Raw genomic sequence first — 14,423 nt, forward strand, 5'->3', positions numbered from 1 at the left:
CCTTTCCAGTCACCTTTCTCACTCACTATGTATTAATAGACCTCTCTGCATTGAATCATATCTGTTATTAATCTCTGTTTCTCTTCCACAGCATGTCTTTTATCCTGTCTTCCTTCTCTCACCCCAACCGGTTGCAGCAGATGGCCCCGCACCTCCCTGAGCCTGGTTCTGCCGGAGGTTTCTTCCTGTTAAAAGGGAGTTTTTCCTTCCCACTGTCGCCAAAGTGCTTGCTCATAGGGAGTCATATGATTGTTGGGGTTTTCTCTGTATCTATGAAGCGCCTTGAGGCGACTTTTGTTGTGATTTGGCTGCAAACACAGAGGGGGCGGGGAGGTCTAAATAAAATTGAATTGAATTGAATAAGGTAAACTAAACAGTATGTTAATATGGGTACTGCTACCATGTTTCCCATAAAAACACCTGCACTTACATCACTGGTAGGGGTGTGTTCTGATGTGATAAACACAGAGAACAGCTCTGTTTTTCTGTCTGATTATTCAGCGAGATTATTCCTGCTTCTGATAAGCAGAGCCCTTACCCCCTCACCGTGAAATCATGTGCAATACCAAACTGATGGTATGAAAATTCCAGATAATTCCCAGAGTCTAAAACATTGCTCCGAGGCTGTTTACAGTCCAGGTCTTTGCTGTTGCTCCAGATTTGTTTGGTAAAGTGTGAGTGCAGTTCTCAGATTTGGACGTCCGTCTCTCTCGGCCCACACTTTGCTGCCAGGCTCTGTCGCCTGCCAAGTTTGATACATCTCATTAACAAACAGCCCTCCCAAAAGACTCCCCCTTTCCTCTCTTCGTTCTGTTAGTCTGTTGGTGACATTCTCCTGAGCGTCCGGGTAATTAGAGCCGGAGGGCTGGATGAAGCAGTAAAGAGGTAAACGCAGAGGAGGCTCGTGTAAGTTGTTTGTGTGAATCAAAGCCTCATTCGGGGGATGGAGGGAGTGTTTGGTCATTCCAGCATGAACGGACAGGTGCTGCTGAGCCCTGTTGGCTGTGTCTTGTATCCTCATTGTGCTAATACGGTCTCTCACAGGATTTAACGGAATTTGTCTACAGCCATGACGAAGACAAAGGAGACGAGAGGCAGCTGCTTAGTGTAAACCGTTGCTTTTTGTACGCCGCAAACACAGAGGGGGCGGGGAACGCTAATGCGGTTAAGAAAGTTGGCTCACTGAGCAATTTACCAGCCATTTCACATATTTTACATGCAACCATGAAAAGCTGCGTGCAAAGGATTGTGATTTAGACCTGTTCAATATTCTGTCAGGAAAAAGAATCAAAAAAGCACGAGGCTCAGTTTCAGTAGGATTAAAAGAAAATCAACCCCACAGCAACTGTTGGGCTGATTTCTTTTATCATTACAACCAATTAACATGGTGAGTCATTGGGAACGTGCTCAGAGCTGAGGAGGTAGAGATGGATGGATCGATCCAAATATCGATAGTATCAATACCAACACTAGTATCGGATCAAGACTAGCATGGTTGGATCGATACTTCAAGTTCAGTATGTAGCCCGCTGAGCTGTGCTAATTATTTCTTTGGAAGAAAAATGAACCTGAAACAAGGACTATGAAAAATGTCCGAACTATTTTGTGCTTTAGAGACAGAAAACTTTACCAAGAACCCAGTTTCAAAACACATGAAAAGCTGAAAGTGTTAACTAATTATTGTGGACAGTAACAATCACAGTGATGAAATGTGTTCAGAATTTGCAAATTGAGAATTCAGTTCATAGGTCATGGCGCACTACTCTCCTCCAATCAGCTGCCTGAATAACTTCAAATTATTGGTACTGATATTAGCAATAGTGACCCTGTATTTACTAGATGCCAGAGTGTGTAGTGTGGCACAGCACTACTGTGAATGAGGGAGAGTGTGAATGTTGAATGTTTATGCAAGTATACGCATGTTAAATGACAAGATCTATGTGTTCAAATAGCATCAATGAACACACAACTTCAGGTTTTTTATTTCTATATGATAATTCTTCATTATTAAACAATAAGAACAAGTAGTCTGATGTCCTGCAATCATTATGAAGCTATAGTTTGAAATACAATCACACATTAAGTTTTTGTACAAAGTATCGTATCGGCTCAGTATCGTCGATCCCATCCTGAATTTTACTTGGTATCAGATCAGAAAGGAAATCAGTGGTTTGGCACATCACTAGTATCAGATCGATACTACAGCACAGTAGTACTGATACTTTGTTTCTATCCTCCGAGTTCATCATCTAGCTCACTGAATTATGTTAAATAAATGTTTTTTTGGAAATGAAAATGAAAAATGTCTGAACTTATTTATAGCACATAGCACATGTGAACAACAGAAGCAGGCACATTTACATTCCAGGTCCCCAGAAAACCCAGTTTCAAAATACACGAGATGCTGAAAGCTGTGTTTTATCGTATTAATTATTGTGGAATGTAAAAATCACAGTGATTTAGTGGTCATTAAAGTGTCTTCAGAATATGCAAATTAATGATTGATTTCAAAAATCATGACACACTGCTACCCTGGTGTTTCTGAAACAAGACAGATGTGGGATATGATTCATTTCATGTTTCTGCCACTCTTCAGCTGAGTCAGTCATCCTGTGTTTGCAAAGATTTACATGTATTTTATTGATATCTCCCATTAATGGAGCGTCATACCAACTGATTAAGGCATGTTTTGAACCTTCTGAGGTCTGAGAATCATTGGCTGTCTTGTCTCCAAAACATGGGGCTAGGGGTGGGGTCTTCATTGATGACAACTTCAAGCTCAGAGGATAAAGAATTTAGACAATTAATAATGAACACATCACGTACTCTTTCAGTTCATGGCTACAATGTTTTAACTGGGGTGTTAAACGTTATTGGGAATATCAAACTGTTGATGTATCTGTCTATCTGTGTGGCTTCACACAAACATGTGCAGTTATTCTTGCTAACGTCCCTGTTACCAGAACGAAATGCAAAGATTTTATATGCTTATCGAACACGCTATCCTTCGTTAAGCATGCCATACTGACCCTATTTTTCTGCTGTTGTAGTTAGGTCCCAGAAAATGATTTATTTATCAGTTTTTCCATCTGCAGTTTCTCTTGAGCACTGTTCATGTGAAGCTCAGGTTCATGAAAAGAATTGCCAGGTTGTTGTTGAATTAACAGATTTTATCTGCTCAAGGCAGTGTTTGTGTAATGTGGGGTGGCTTTCAACAATATTTCTTGGGCTGATCTGTTTGATTAGCTTGCCTACTTCATATGACTATCAATTAAATTGACAATTAGCCATCATAATGTTCATTCAGTTTATCTACATAGGGGTCGGCAACCCTGCCACAGCTGGCACGCGAACTGATGGCACGACACGCTTGAATTAATCTGACAGGGTGCATTAAAAAAGAAATATTCACGGCCGGAAATTAGCTCACATAGACACATTAGTTGTGCCTCTTCTTAATGACGGTTTCTTAGCTAACAACCCCAACCACCGGATTCAACTTGTAATTGGCTAAAACTAGCTTAGCCTACCGGTGAGAGGGGCGTTGCTAGGTGGCAGTTTTTTCAAGCGATGTTGAAATTTCCACATTCCAACACTTCAAATGCATCAGGAGCTGTCCGCTCAGCGCAGCATCAGCACCACGGAAATACACGGATACACAGCAAATTCAAAAGTGTTAAATGTTTTGGTGTTAATAGTCTTCTTGCAAAAGTAGAGTTAATTTTACTCTAAGCAGAGTCACATTATTTTAATGTAACTCTGAGGTGTAAAATGATAGTAGTTAAAATCGAGTGTTAAAAATGAGTGTTTCTATGTCAAATCTGGAGGTGTTACAATGGAAACATTAACTCTTGACCTCTTAACTCTGAACTCCTACAGGGGCTATGACACCAACAGAGTAAATTCACAGACTCCGCCCCCAGCACGGCTCCAATCGAAGCTGAAATGAAGCCGTTTCAGAACATTTTGCTCTACATATTTGAGTTGTTTGCCATGCTTGGTAAGTCATTTTTTCAAAGATTGTTTCAATTATTATTATGAGCTTTTACTTCTGTGGCTCTTTGGAGTTGAGACAAAGCTGTGTGGAAGGCATTAGCCATGTTGCTCGGTGATAGCATAATATTCTGTTTTAGCTAGCTGAAAGGTATTGTTTGCAGGCAAATACCACAGCCTTGAAAAAAAGCTTGCATGTGAATTTTCAGTCAAACTTTTGGTCAAATACACCTAAAACAATGTCTAGAATGTGAAATGTTGGTATAATGGTGCTGCTTGAAGCCTGAAAACGATCGCCCATAAAAATAAAATAAAAAACGAGCAAACAGCAGTAGCAGACGTCCTGACTGGATTCTACGTTAGCATAGATCCCTCCAGAGTTTTGTGCACACGGTTTAGGTAAAAATGAAAAAGGTTGCGGTTTTACATTTAGTTCAGTATTACCTGTTGCCCGTGTCTTTGTCTTTTGGGAAAATACTTAACACAAGTAATGGCTCAAAGAGGATTCCTTTTTTTTTTTTTTTTACTGTGCTGCAATTGTTTACTGGATTATTTGTGCCATTAATTAGTGTCAACTAATTTTTATTCAATCTCCGCACAGGATATGCTTGTGAAGATGGAATATGGGGGAGAGCAGAAGTGCGTTGAAGTTCCACAAAGGGATGAATGAAGGACATGCATATTGTATTGAAGAAATAAGTGATGAGATGCTGTTATTTGCATTTACCAGCTCACCTATGACAGACCTTTTGATAAACAAAATTCTAATGAAAGTGAGAACATGTAAACTGTTACATCTTTCAGAAAATGTTTTGAAATTGTGGTGCACAGTTCAGAATAAATGTTTTTCAAAAACCATTGCATCTTTTTAGTAAATGTTTATTTCCAAAAGAAATTTCTAGAAGTTCAGAACAGTAAAATTCCCGCTTTTTAGAATGAATTAGAAGATAACTCTTACGTAGTTGAACTAAAATACTCTTTGAGAGTTAATATATAAACTCTTAACACCAAGTGTTAAATTATCAACTCCAGACAGATTTGGTGTTTAACACTAAATCAGAGTTAACGTACCAACTCTCCAAAAAGAGTTAAATTAACACTCTCTGGTGTGGACCCATATAGACACTTTAATAGTGTTGAAATCAAATCCGACAGTGTTAATTTGGACATGCTGGATTTGCTGTGTACATCTGTAGACTCGAGACAGAATTCACTGTTTTTGCGACTTTCAGGTGTATGGACCAATGTTTTCTTTTCTGATCGAACCAGAAAGCTTTAATGAACAGCTGGATTTGTGTCACATTAACTGGCTGAGTTAATGCCAGTTAATGCGACATCGAAATGCAGCTGATTGAACTGAAAAGCTCGATTCGACTGGAATCCACAGTTGTGCGTGTCCATGGAGCTGCATTTTCACCTGCTGGACATCACTACCTGACAAGTTTAACTGTCTTCAGAACATTGCAGAGGCCTTGTTGACAGTATTTGGCTCCACATATCTGTGTGAGCAGATTTTCTCTCACATGAGTGTCCTCAGGTAGCCGTCTGAATGCTGGACACTCGGAGACCTGTGTCTCTGAGTGGGAGACCAGAGATCACATTAACATGTGTATCTCTGTATTAACAAACATGCCATATTGGCTCAGTTTATTTTTCTTATCATTGTTGTGAGGAGAACATAAATAACATTTGCATTTTCTGTTGTACAGTTCATTTGCTGTTATGATGATCTTGTTATGGATAAAGTTTTTTTTGCTTCAAAATAGCTGATTTGCACTTTGCCAACATCTGCGAACAAATAATTCTGTAAAGTTGTTCTATATAGTGTGTAACTGTTGATATAGATATAGATTATTAAATGTATTGCTAATGCAATGGTTGATTTGTCACACTCATCATCTGAAAGGTTGCCGACCCCTGATCTACATCTAGCTAAGGGGCTAATATTACCTTATTATTGGTAGCAAAATCATACCTGAGTGAGTCCAAATGCTAGATGGCTGGTTTGCTAATTTAATCGCACCTGCCAAAGTGATTCTTGGTGCTATTATGTGAAATAAACCAGCTAACTGTACAAAGCTAAGATGCATAGTTTTATGTAATTGTAGAGGCAGTTAGCCAGCTCGATGCACGACCTACATCTGGTATTGACAGGTTGACAATTAACATTATTACTACATCTTCATAGTGTAAATATCAACACTTCACTGAGTTCTTTTGATTCCTCAGAGGCATCCGATGGAAGACCAAACACTGCTCAGTAGACCATTTAACACTTTATTGCTTCTAGAAGGGAGATGCGTCCTGCATGACATGCTGCTGCGGACCTCAAAATGCTGGTGTGCCCCTGATAGTTTTATTACAGAAGCTCTCTCATTCTAGTCTAAACCACAGTGTCTCAGTAACTTTCCACCAGAGATGGTCCCCTCTTATCTACTTTTTCTCAGGCGTGAGCGAGAGTCTGCAGCTTTCTACTCCCCAAGGACACATAGTCTCATGCCTTTATTTTTCAGGGCTGTGTCCACTTAATACTACTACATGACTTTCTAACACTTATTAATGTAAAAGCAGAGCATTATTGAAGCACTGCAAATCATTTTATCTCAACAATAGGCAGAGTTGCCATAATCACAGCATTCAGCAAAACTTTAAACTGATCTTTTTCTGTGATGTACAGAAGTGTTTTAATGGTCTGGGTAAAGGTTGGATTAGAGTTTGTAAAAGCTTTTTAGTTGTGTGTGAAATTTTCTTAAAAGTCTGTCAATGAGTAGAAAAATACACATATATGCACTCCAAGGATTATGGTCCTGTTACTTTGTATGTAAGGACATGGTTTTTACAATGTTTTTAATACACAGTGATGTTCTTTATGCTGTGTGTGGCTAAACAAGTGATAATGAAGTAAATGAGCAGCAGATTAAAAGTGTGAGCTGATGTTGATGTAACCTGTTTAAAACTTCCCGTTTCATTAAAATCCATTTACATCTTCTGATACGTGTTCATTAGTGAGGCACTAATTTGCCAAAGGAATTCCAATTATGGATGGCTAACTTTAACCCCCCCCCACCACCGCCCCCACACACCTTTCCTGCTGCTCATCTTGTCACCAGTTGATAAGATTTCACTGACATGAACTTTTCACTCTCATTCATTGCCTTGCCTCAGTCCACATGAATCAGTATTCATTTGTGTTGAACAGCTGCCAAACAGTTGCCAGCTAACAATCAGCCACCATCAGCGCCAAATCATCATTACTGAAAAAGTGATACAGACAGCGGAACATTTTGAGGAGCATGGATTCAATCCAATTTTGAAAATCAGCAATGGTGCCAAACTACAACTCATCCTTTATGAGAGTATAGTTACTTTATCTTCCTGTCTGTTTTCAAGGCTTGGGATAAACTGTCAGCACATAAAGCAATTACATTAATGACATCTGCCAATGTGCCAAACTGTCTGCACCAGCATCACAAGGATCAAACACAGGAAAAAAAGAATGCATGAATAACTTACAGAAGTCTTTTGTCACCAAGTATGTGCACTTGACCTCTAAATAGAAATAAACTAATGGTTTAATAACTCTATAAGGATAAAAAAAAAATAGGGTAGCATATCAAAATTAAATGTATGCCTGTTGCAGAGCTGAGGGTGTCCATGCCTTGGTAAATGTGTTTGCTTCCCAGTCGACACATTTATGGAAATAGCATCTTTGGATATATTCTTAACCCACACAGCATGAGAGGTGGATGTAGAATATGGACTTAATTAAGCCCAAGCACCAAGCAAGTCCAATCCAATTACATGCAATTCAAAGAAAAAGAGCTAATGTGGGAGTGGCTCAAAACGTGGCATGGCCTCGTCGCTCTCCAACAGATTTAAAGAGGCATGACCAAACCCTGTGAATCTGCGACTCAGTGTATTTTAGCTCAGAGTTTGGTACAGTCGGTAAACATGAGCAGTGTTATAAGTAGTGCATTTATCAGGAAGTGTACAAGAGAGAAAGTTCTGCTGTCAGCACTAACTGATTATCTGTCAGCTTGTCTAATATAAAAGCCTGTCTCCTTAAAAAATTATCTACTGATCTCCCGATGATGTTTGAAGTGTCTCTTTAAGGATACATGCATGATTTTCCCATAGACTGTAAATAAGAGATGGTCCTACAAAGCTTCATGCTGAGATGTGGAACAGTTTTTAGAGCTTGACAGCAGCTGCTCAAGGCAACCAAAGGGTAATGATAAAGACAGAGATTTTGGACAGAAACATGTAGTCTGTGAATGTTGGGACCTTTCACACACACTGACTCCATCATCAATGTCCATCTCTGTTGTTTTTCCCTCTGCAGCAGGGGAGACTGCTACACAGCATGCTGCCACTCATGTGTCCTGTGGACTCGCCTAAACTTTGACACATCCTGTCATCTTGCTTGTACTGCTGAACTGAAAGACAAAGCTCGTCCTTGTGGAGCACCCACAGTGCCCACTGTTTGGTTCACTTGCACACTTGCATACTGCCACTGGATGTGTGAGCTTTGTTTTCATCAGCTTTGTTTCAGCTATGCCCACAAGCAATGGCAATGATGAAAAATCTATAAGATTTATGGAAATTCACACAAGTTGATATGCATGACGGCCAACTTTGGTCCACTTTGTGGCTCCAAGTGGCCACGAACAGGAATCACCTGGGTCAGCAAACCTGTGATTTATGCGACCGCCAGTTCTCCATCAGGACCATGAATTCCTTGTGGCTGGTACTGCAGGGGTCCCTGCATTAAAGCACCAAGGTATCTTCCGTCCTGGCATTAGGATGAGTTGATCTTTCAGACTCAGTCCTGCAAAGCCTTGGTTAGTTTAGTCTCAGCTGCAGCTGAGTTCCCTACAGGTTCCCTACATTTGCTATGGAGAAAACAAATCCACCGAAAGTTAAAATGAGTTGGACATCTCCCATCATTTTCTCTGTAGAAAGGGAAAAGGTCCAAATCATATCAAGCATCCAAGAATTGCGACTGTCACTGATGATGACTCAGAGATGCAGCCTGGAAAATGCTAACTATCAGACAAAATGATTCAGAGAGAGAAAAAATCTATCATGCTACGCTAACACAGCCAGCTGGCTGGTGGCTACACCAATGTACGCTAAACCTAACTACAAGATTCTCAGCTCGCATGATTCGTAGTCACACTTCAAACAGGTGTGTTATTCATTCCAGTTCATTTTAGGCTTTCTGATTGGATGAGGACAATGTCACGTGTTCCTTGTGACCTGTAATTTAAGGTCTGCTCAATGAAAGCAGCTTCGGCTGTGTTCACACAGTGTGTGTTCGATATATGTGTTTGTTCACGGAGGACACAGTGGGTACTATTTCGCCTTGACTGCAGTGTTGCTCTTTGGGAATCAGAAAATAAAGATGTCATCCAAAACCCTGAAATCCTCATTTATGCCTTTGTTTATTTTTAGTTCTGTCTTTGCCCTAAAATGTGACAATGTGTGGATGGAAGAACTGAAGTAAGAAGTGAAAACAAAGGGTCTGACAGAGGACTGAAAAATCCTCAGACAGGAGCTCACAAAAGGCTACTTCTACCTTCAAAACCTGGATCAAATCTCAAAGCTTGAAATGTGAGCAGCGGGGGAGAAATACAAAATAAGCAGAAGAGAAACTGTGCTCCATGACAAGTGACATTCCTGCTGTGTAAAACACTGAAAAACATATCCTATAATTGAGAAAAACATAGACGCAACCTCTGTTGGTTGCAAAGCAATGTGATTCAAACAGTGTGTGATACAAGCATCGGGACCGTGATGAGCTCTGCGGAGAATGTCAGCAAGAAAATTGGTTTAATCTCCCTGTTTGAGGCTGAAAATGCTGCTTTCCATCAACTGCAGGTGAGAATAGCTACACCTGTACACTACTGCCATCTACTGGACAGAAAAAAGATGGCAGGCAGATGCAGAAGCAGCAGTGCTGTTTACATTTAGGTCCTTTATTTAACTAAAAGTAATGACAACTGGTTTCTCTCACTCCAACCGGTCGCAGCAGATGGCTCCGCCCCTCCCTGAGCCTGGTTCTGCCGGAGGTTTCTTCCTTCCCACTGTCACCAAAGTGCTGCTCATAGGGGGTCATATGATTGTTGGGTTTTTCTCTGTATGTATTATTGTAGGGTCTACTGTACAATACAAAGCTCCTTGAGGCGACTGTTGTTGTGATTTGGCGCTATATAAATAAAATCGAATTGAATTAATTTGAATTAAATATGTATGGGACTAATCTTGCTTGTAGTTTTGCTATGGTTTGTCATATTTTTAACAGACGGTGGCTGTGTCCCAATTCAGGGTCTGCACGCTTGAAGTACGTATTTTAAGTGCGGTTACATCACCGCCACGCGACGACGGCTGTCCCAATTCGAAGTGTACTTCAAATGCATACTCCAAATCCGTCGATTTCCCCAAATATCAAGCGTGGTCCGGTGCACGCTTCGTGGTCCCATATATCCCACAATTCATAGCGCGGCGGTGGGTGTGGATAATTTTGCCGCAAAATATGGCAGAAGGGAGCGGCCGAAGAGGTTTTTTTTTTTTTCAAAACTTTATTGAAATTATTGCACGGCTCCTCTTTGTAGACTACAGCTCGGCTTTTAATACCATCCGGCCATACAAACTCCGTCCCAAACTCCACCAACTGGGACTTAACTCCTCTCTGTGCAACTGGATTGTGGACTTCCTCACTAACCGTAGACAGAGTGTCAGAGTGGGTAAGAACACCTCTTCCACCCTTGTGGTCAACACCGGTGCCCCTCAGGGGTGTGTTCTGAGCCCTCTGCTATACACTCTCTTCACCCATGACTGTATTTCCTCCTGCGCGTCCAATCTCATTGTTAAGTTTGCAGATGACACTACAGTGCTCGGACTTATATCCAACAATGATGAGACAAACTATAGGACAGAGGTGCAACAACTAGAGTCATGGTGCCACGACAATAACTTGGTCTTAAACACCAAAAAGACCAAGGAGATCATTGTAGATTTCCGGAAGAGGGGTCATAACAACCATCTGCCTCTCTTCATTGGCAGTGAGGCGGTGGAGAGGGTGAGCAGTTTTAAATTCTTGGGGGTAACTGTGACCGAGGACCTGTCCTGGGGCAACCATATCACCTCAGTTGTACGGAAGGCCCAACAGCGCCTCTACTACCTGAGGAGACTGCGGAGCGCACACATTCCCAGATCTCTGATGTTGAACTTCTACAACTGTGCCATCAGCAGCGTTCTGACGTATGGATTTCTAGTGTGGTTCCCCAGCTGCACCAAGGCCGATCAGCAAGCACTCCAGCGGGTGGTGAAAGAAGCTGGCAGAATTATTGGAACAAGTCTGCCAGAGATCAGTAATATCTTCCCCACTCGCTGTCTGAGGAGGGTGCACAGTATCCTGCGGGACCAACATCACCCTGTGCGCCACCTTTTCCATCTGCTGCCCTCAGGGAGAAGGTACAGGTCTATACAGGCCAGAACATCCAGACTGGCCAACAGCCTGTATCCACAGGCTGTGAGGCTCCTGAACTCTCTGCCCCCCTCTCACGGACAATAACCATATCCAACTTCTTAATAGCAATGAACTGGTCTGCATTGGTGCATCATATCTTTATTCTCTTCCCCCTCCTGCCCCCCCCCCTCTTTCTTAAATAGATAACTATCATATCTGATATCATATCTCACAGTACAATAATATTGAATGGGTTGCATTGTTGTATTTTGTCATGTTTCTCAGGTCTTTGTCTGAATTTCTACGAACATTATTGCTAAGGATTGTCTTATTGCATTGGAGTCACACTGGGTTAAATATGTACACTTGGGTTTTAAGGGGTATTTATTATTTTCTTCTTTTTTTTGGGTTGTATGGAAGCCCCAAACGCAATTTCATTGTTCTTGACAATGACAATAAATAAATAAATACTAAAAAATACTAAATACTAAAGCGAACAGTCAGTCATTCCAGTTCAGTTTGTACAGTAGACATACAAGGCAAATAAGAGTAACAATATACAGTACAATGAAATAAGAAGGATGAATAAATAAAGGATAAAAAAAGAAAAAAGAACAAAAGGGGGGAATGTGACAGACTTCATAACAACTTTGTATTTGAAAGTTGTAACAGCTCATTCGTTAAACATTTCTGAATGAATTTCAATCAATGATAAACCTTTTTTATTGGAAGTTAATTTAAGAGAGTTTAAGTAATATTCAATTTCAATCAAAAACAAATTAAATGATGGCATTTAGTTTTGAAATTTACATTTATGTATATGGAATTTCCCTAATAAGCTGGAGCGGCCGAAGAGTGAACTGTCAAAAGTACTGAATATGACGTCACTTATTTATGTGCGAATGTTTAATAATGAAAGTCAGTCATATATCCACAAACACAACAAGCTGAAAGTCAGTGATATATGTATATGTGTGTATATATATATATGTATATATATGTGTATATATATATATCATAATAATCTGACAATACTATAATATTGGCCATATTATATTTACATTACCACAGTGAGATGACTTTAGTCTCATGAACAACTTTAACTAATTGTTATTTACTAACTAATCTTAAATGAAATGAAGCCCAACAATCATGTTTTACAGTCCCGTGGTCTCAGCCTCAGATACTCAACTAATCAAAGTGATGTCATAACAAAAATGAATGACCAACAAAACATTTTTCTCCTTCATTTCTGTCACACAAAGCTGTATGTAACGTGTCTCGCGGTTAGTATCATGGTTGCTAGGCAACCTGAACAGCGAGATGAAGCGTATACCGTCCCATTTCACAAGCCTCTCACTTCCGCACTTCTCATACTTATAGTACGCACCGTACGTAGTACGCGTAGTGCGCGTACTTCAAGCGTGCAGACACTGAATTGGGACACAGCCTATATGTTTGTGTATGTCATAACTATAACTGTGCACGTGTACAATGCAGATAAAAACAATACAAGTAAATAATTACATTGAGCAATAACTATTTATTAAGAACTTTAATACAAATAAAACAGGACATCTTTCTGCAATGATAATAGAAAAAAGAAACATTGAGGTAACCTTGAGCAATAACAGGAAAAACATTAATTTTGACATATTTTAACAATAACAGAAAATCCTCTCATCTTTAGCATTACAAAACTGGTAAAACATTTGTTCTGTTATCTTTTAGCAGTAATAAAAAAGAAAAACATTCATATATGGACCAATAGCTGTACGTACCAGTGTGTTTAAACCTGCGAGGGTTTGTAAAAATAAATACCACCCTGCAGCGGCTGTAACACTCTTGTTGTCTGTCAATAACAATCATTCCACGTCACGTCTGCTGATCTGGTCACAGCTGATAAAACATTTTTCCTTCCTGTATGTTTGGCACTGTCATCAGCTCGATGCACAGATGCATAAGTCAGCGCATTCTCCTCACGCTCGCCCCATCTCACAAGTGACAGGCATCTATGAAGAATACTGGAGTACTTTTTAGTGCTTTTTTTAATGCATTGCATTAAAAAAATCTATGTTTGCATTACTGATAATAATCCTGCTCACACTTGGTGATGATTTGTATATCAGCTCCAGCAGTGCCAGATTCGTCTGCATGCTCTCCAGCATCCTTTCACCTCCTCAGTCTGGGTTTATTCAACATAATTAGTCTGATAGATTTTACTTGAATAAACAAGTTTTGAACTAAATAAATACAACTTAAATTCTTATGATGGACATTTGCAGCAAAAACTTGTTGTACTTCTAAATCATTGGCAAAATCATTTATTAAATTATGAAATTATGAAATAACTCTGGATGCATTTTCAATAACACTGTCGACCAAAATTACCAGAGCCCACTACTGCACTAAGTATGGATGCTGTAGTCTGGTAGTGTTATATAATCAGGCAGCACTCTGCGTTTGTTGTCGACCACTTGGACTTTTTTCACAGTTGCATCCTTCTTCAGATGAAACTTCTTTTTATCACACTCGACGGTATCAGAGACAGCAACCGGGTGTGTGTCTGTTCTCCTCTCTCTCTCTCCACAATCTAATTCACTGGTGAGATCACCCAGGAAAGGTCCTAAAGGTGGAATCCACTCACCTGGTTGTGAGGTAAATATAAATATGCTTGCAGGATCTCCTCTGACACAGTCTTTCTCATAATAGTCATCGACGTGCTTCTGCTGCTCCTCAGGAGCTTTCACAGTTTCCGGATAACCAACACACCGACGCCATGGGAGCAATCGTCTGTATGTTACGTGTTTGGTGCCATGAGAGCAGTTTGGAATGAATCTATACATGTAAATGTGTTTTACGCTCTGATCATGATCACTTTGGAAAACACTGTCTGATGGGGTTAAGGTTAGGGTTAGGGCTGGAATAGACAGCTGGAGCGAGTGTTACCGCCACGAGC

This window comes from Rhamphochromis sp. 'chilingali' (assembly GCF_963969265.1).
Source record: "Rhamphochromis sp. 'chilingali' genome assembly, chromosome: 6".
In the NCBI taxonomy this organism is placed as follows: Eukaryota; Metazoa; Chordata; class Actinopteri; order Cichliformes; family Cichlidae; genus Rhamphochromis; species Rhamphochromis sp. 'chilingali'.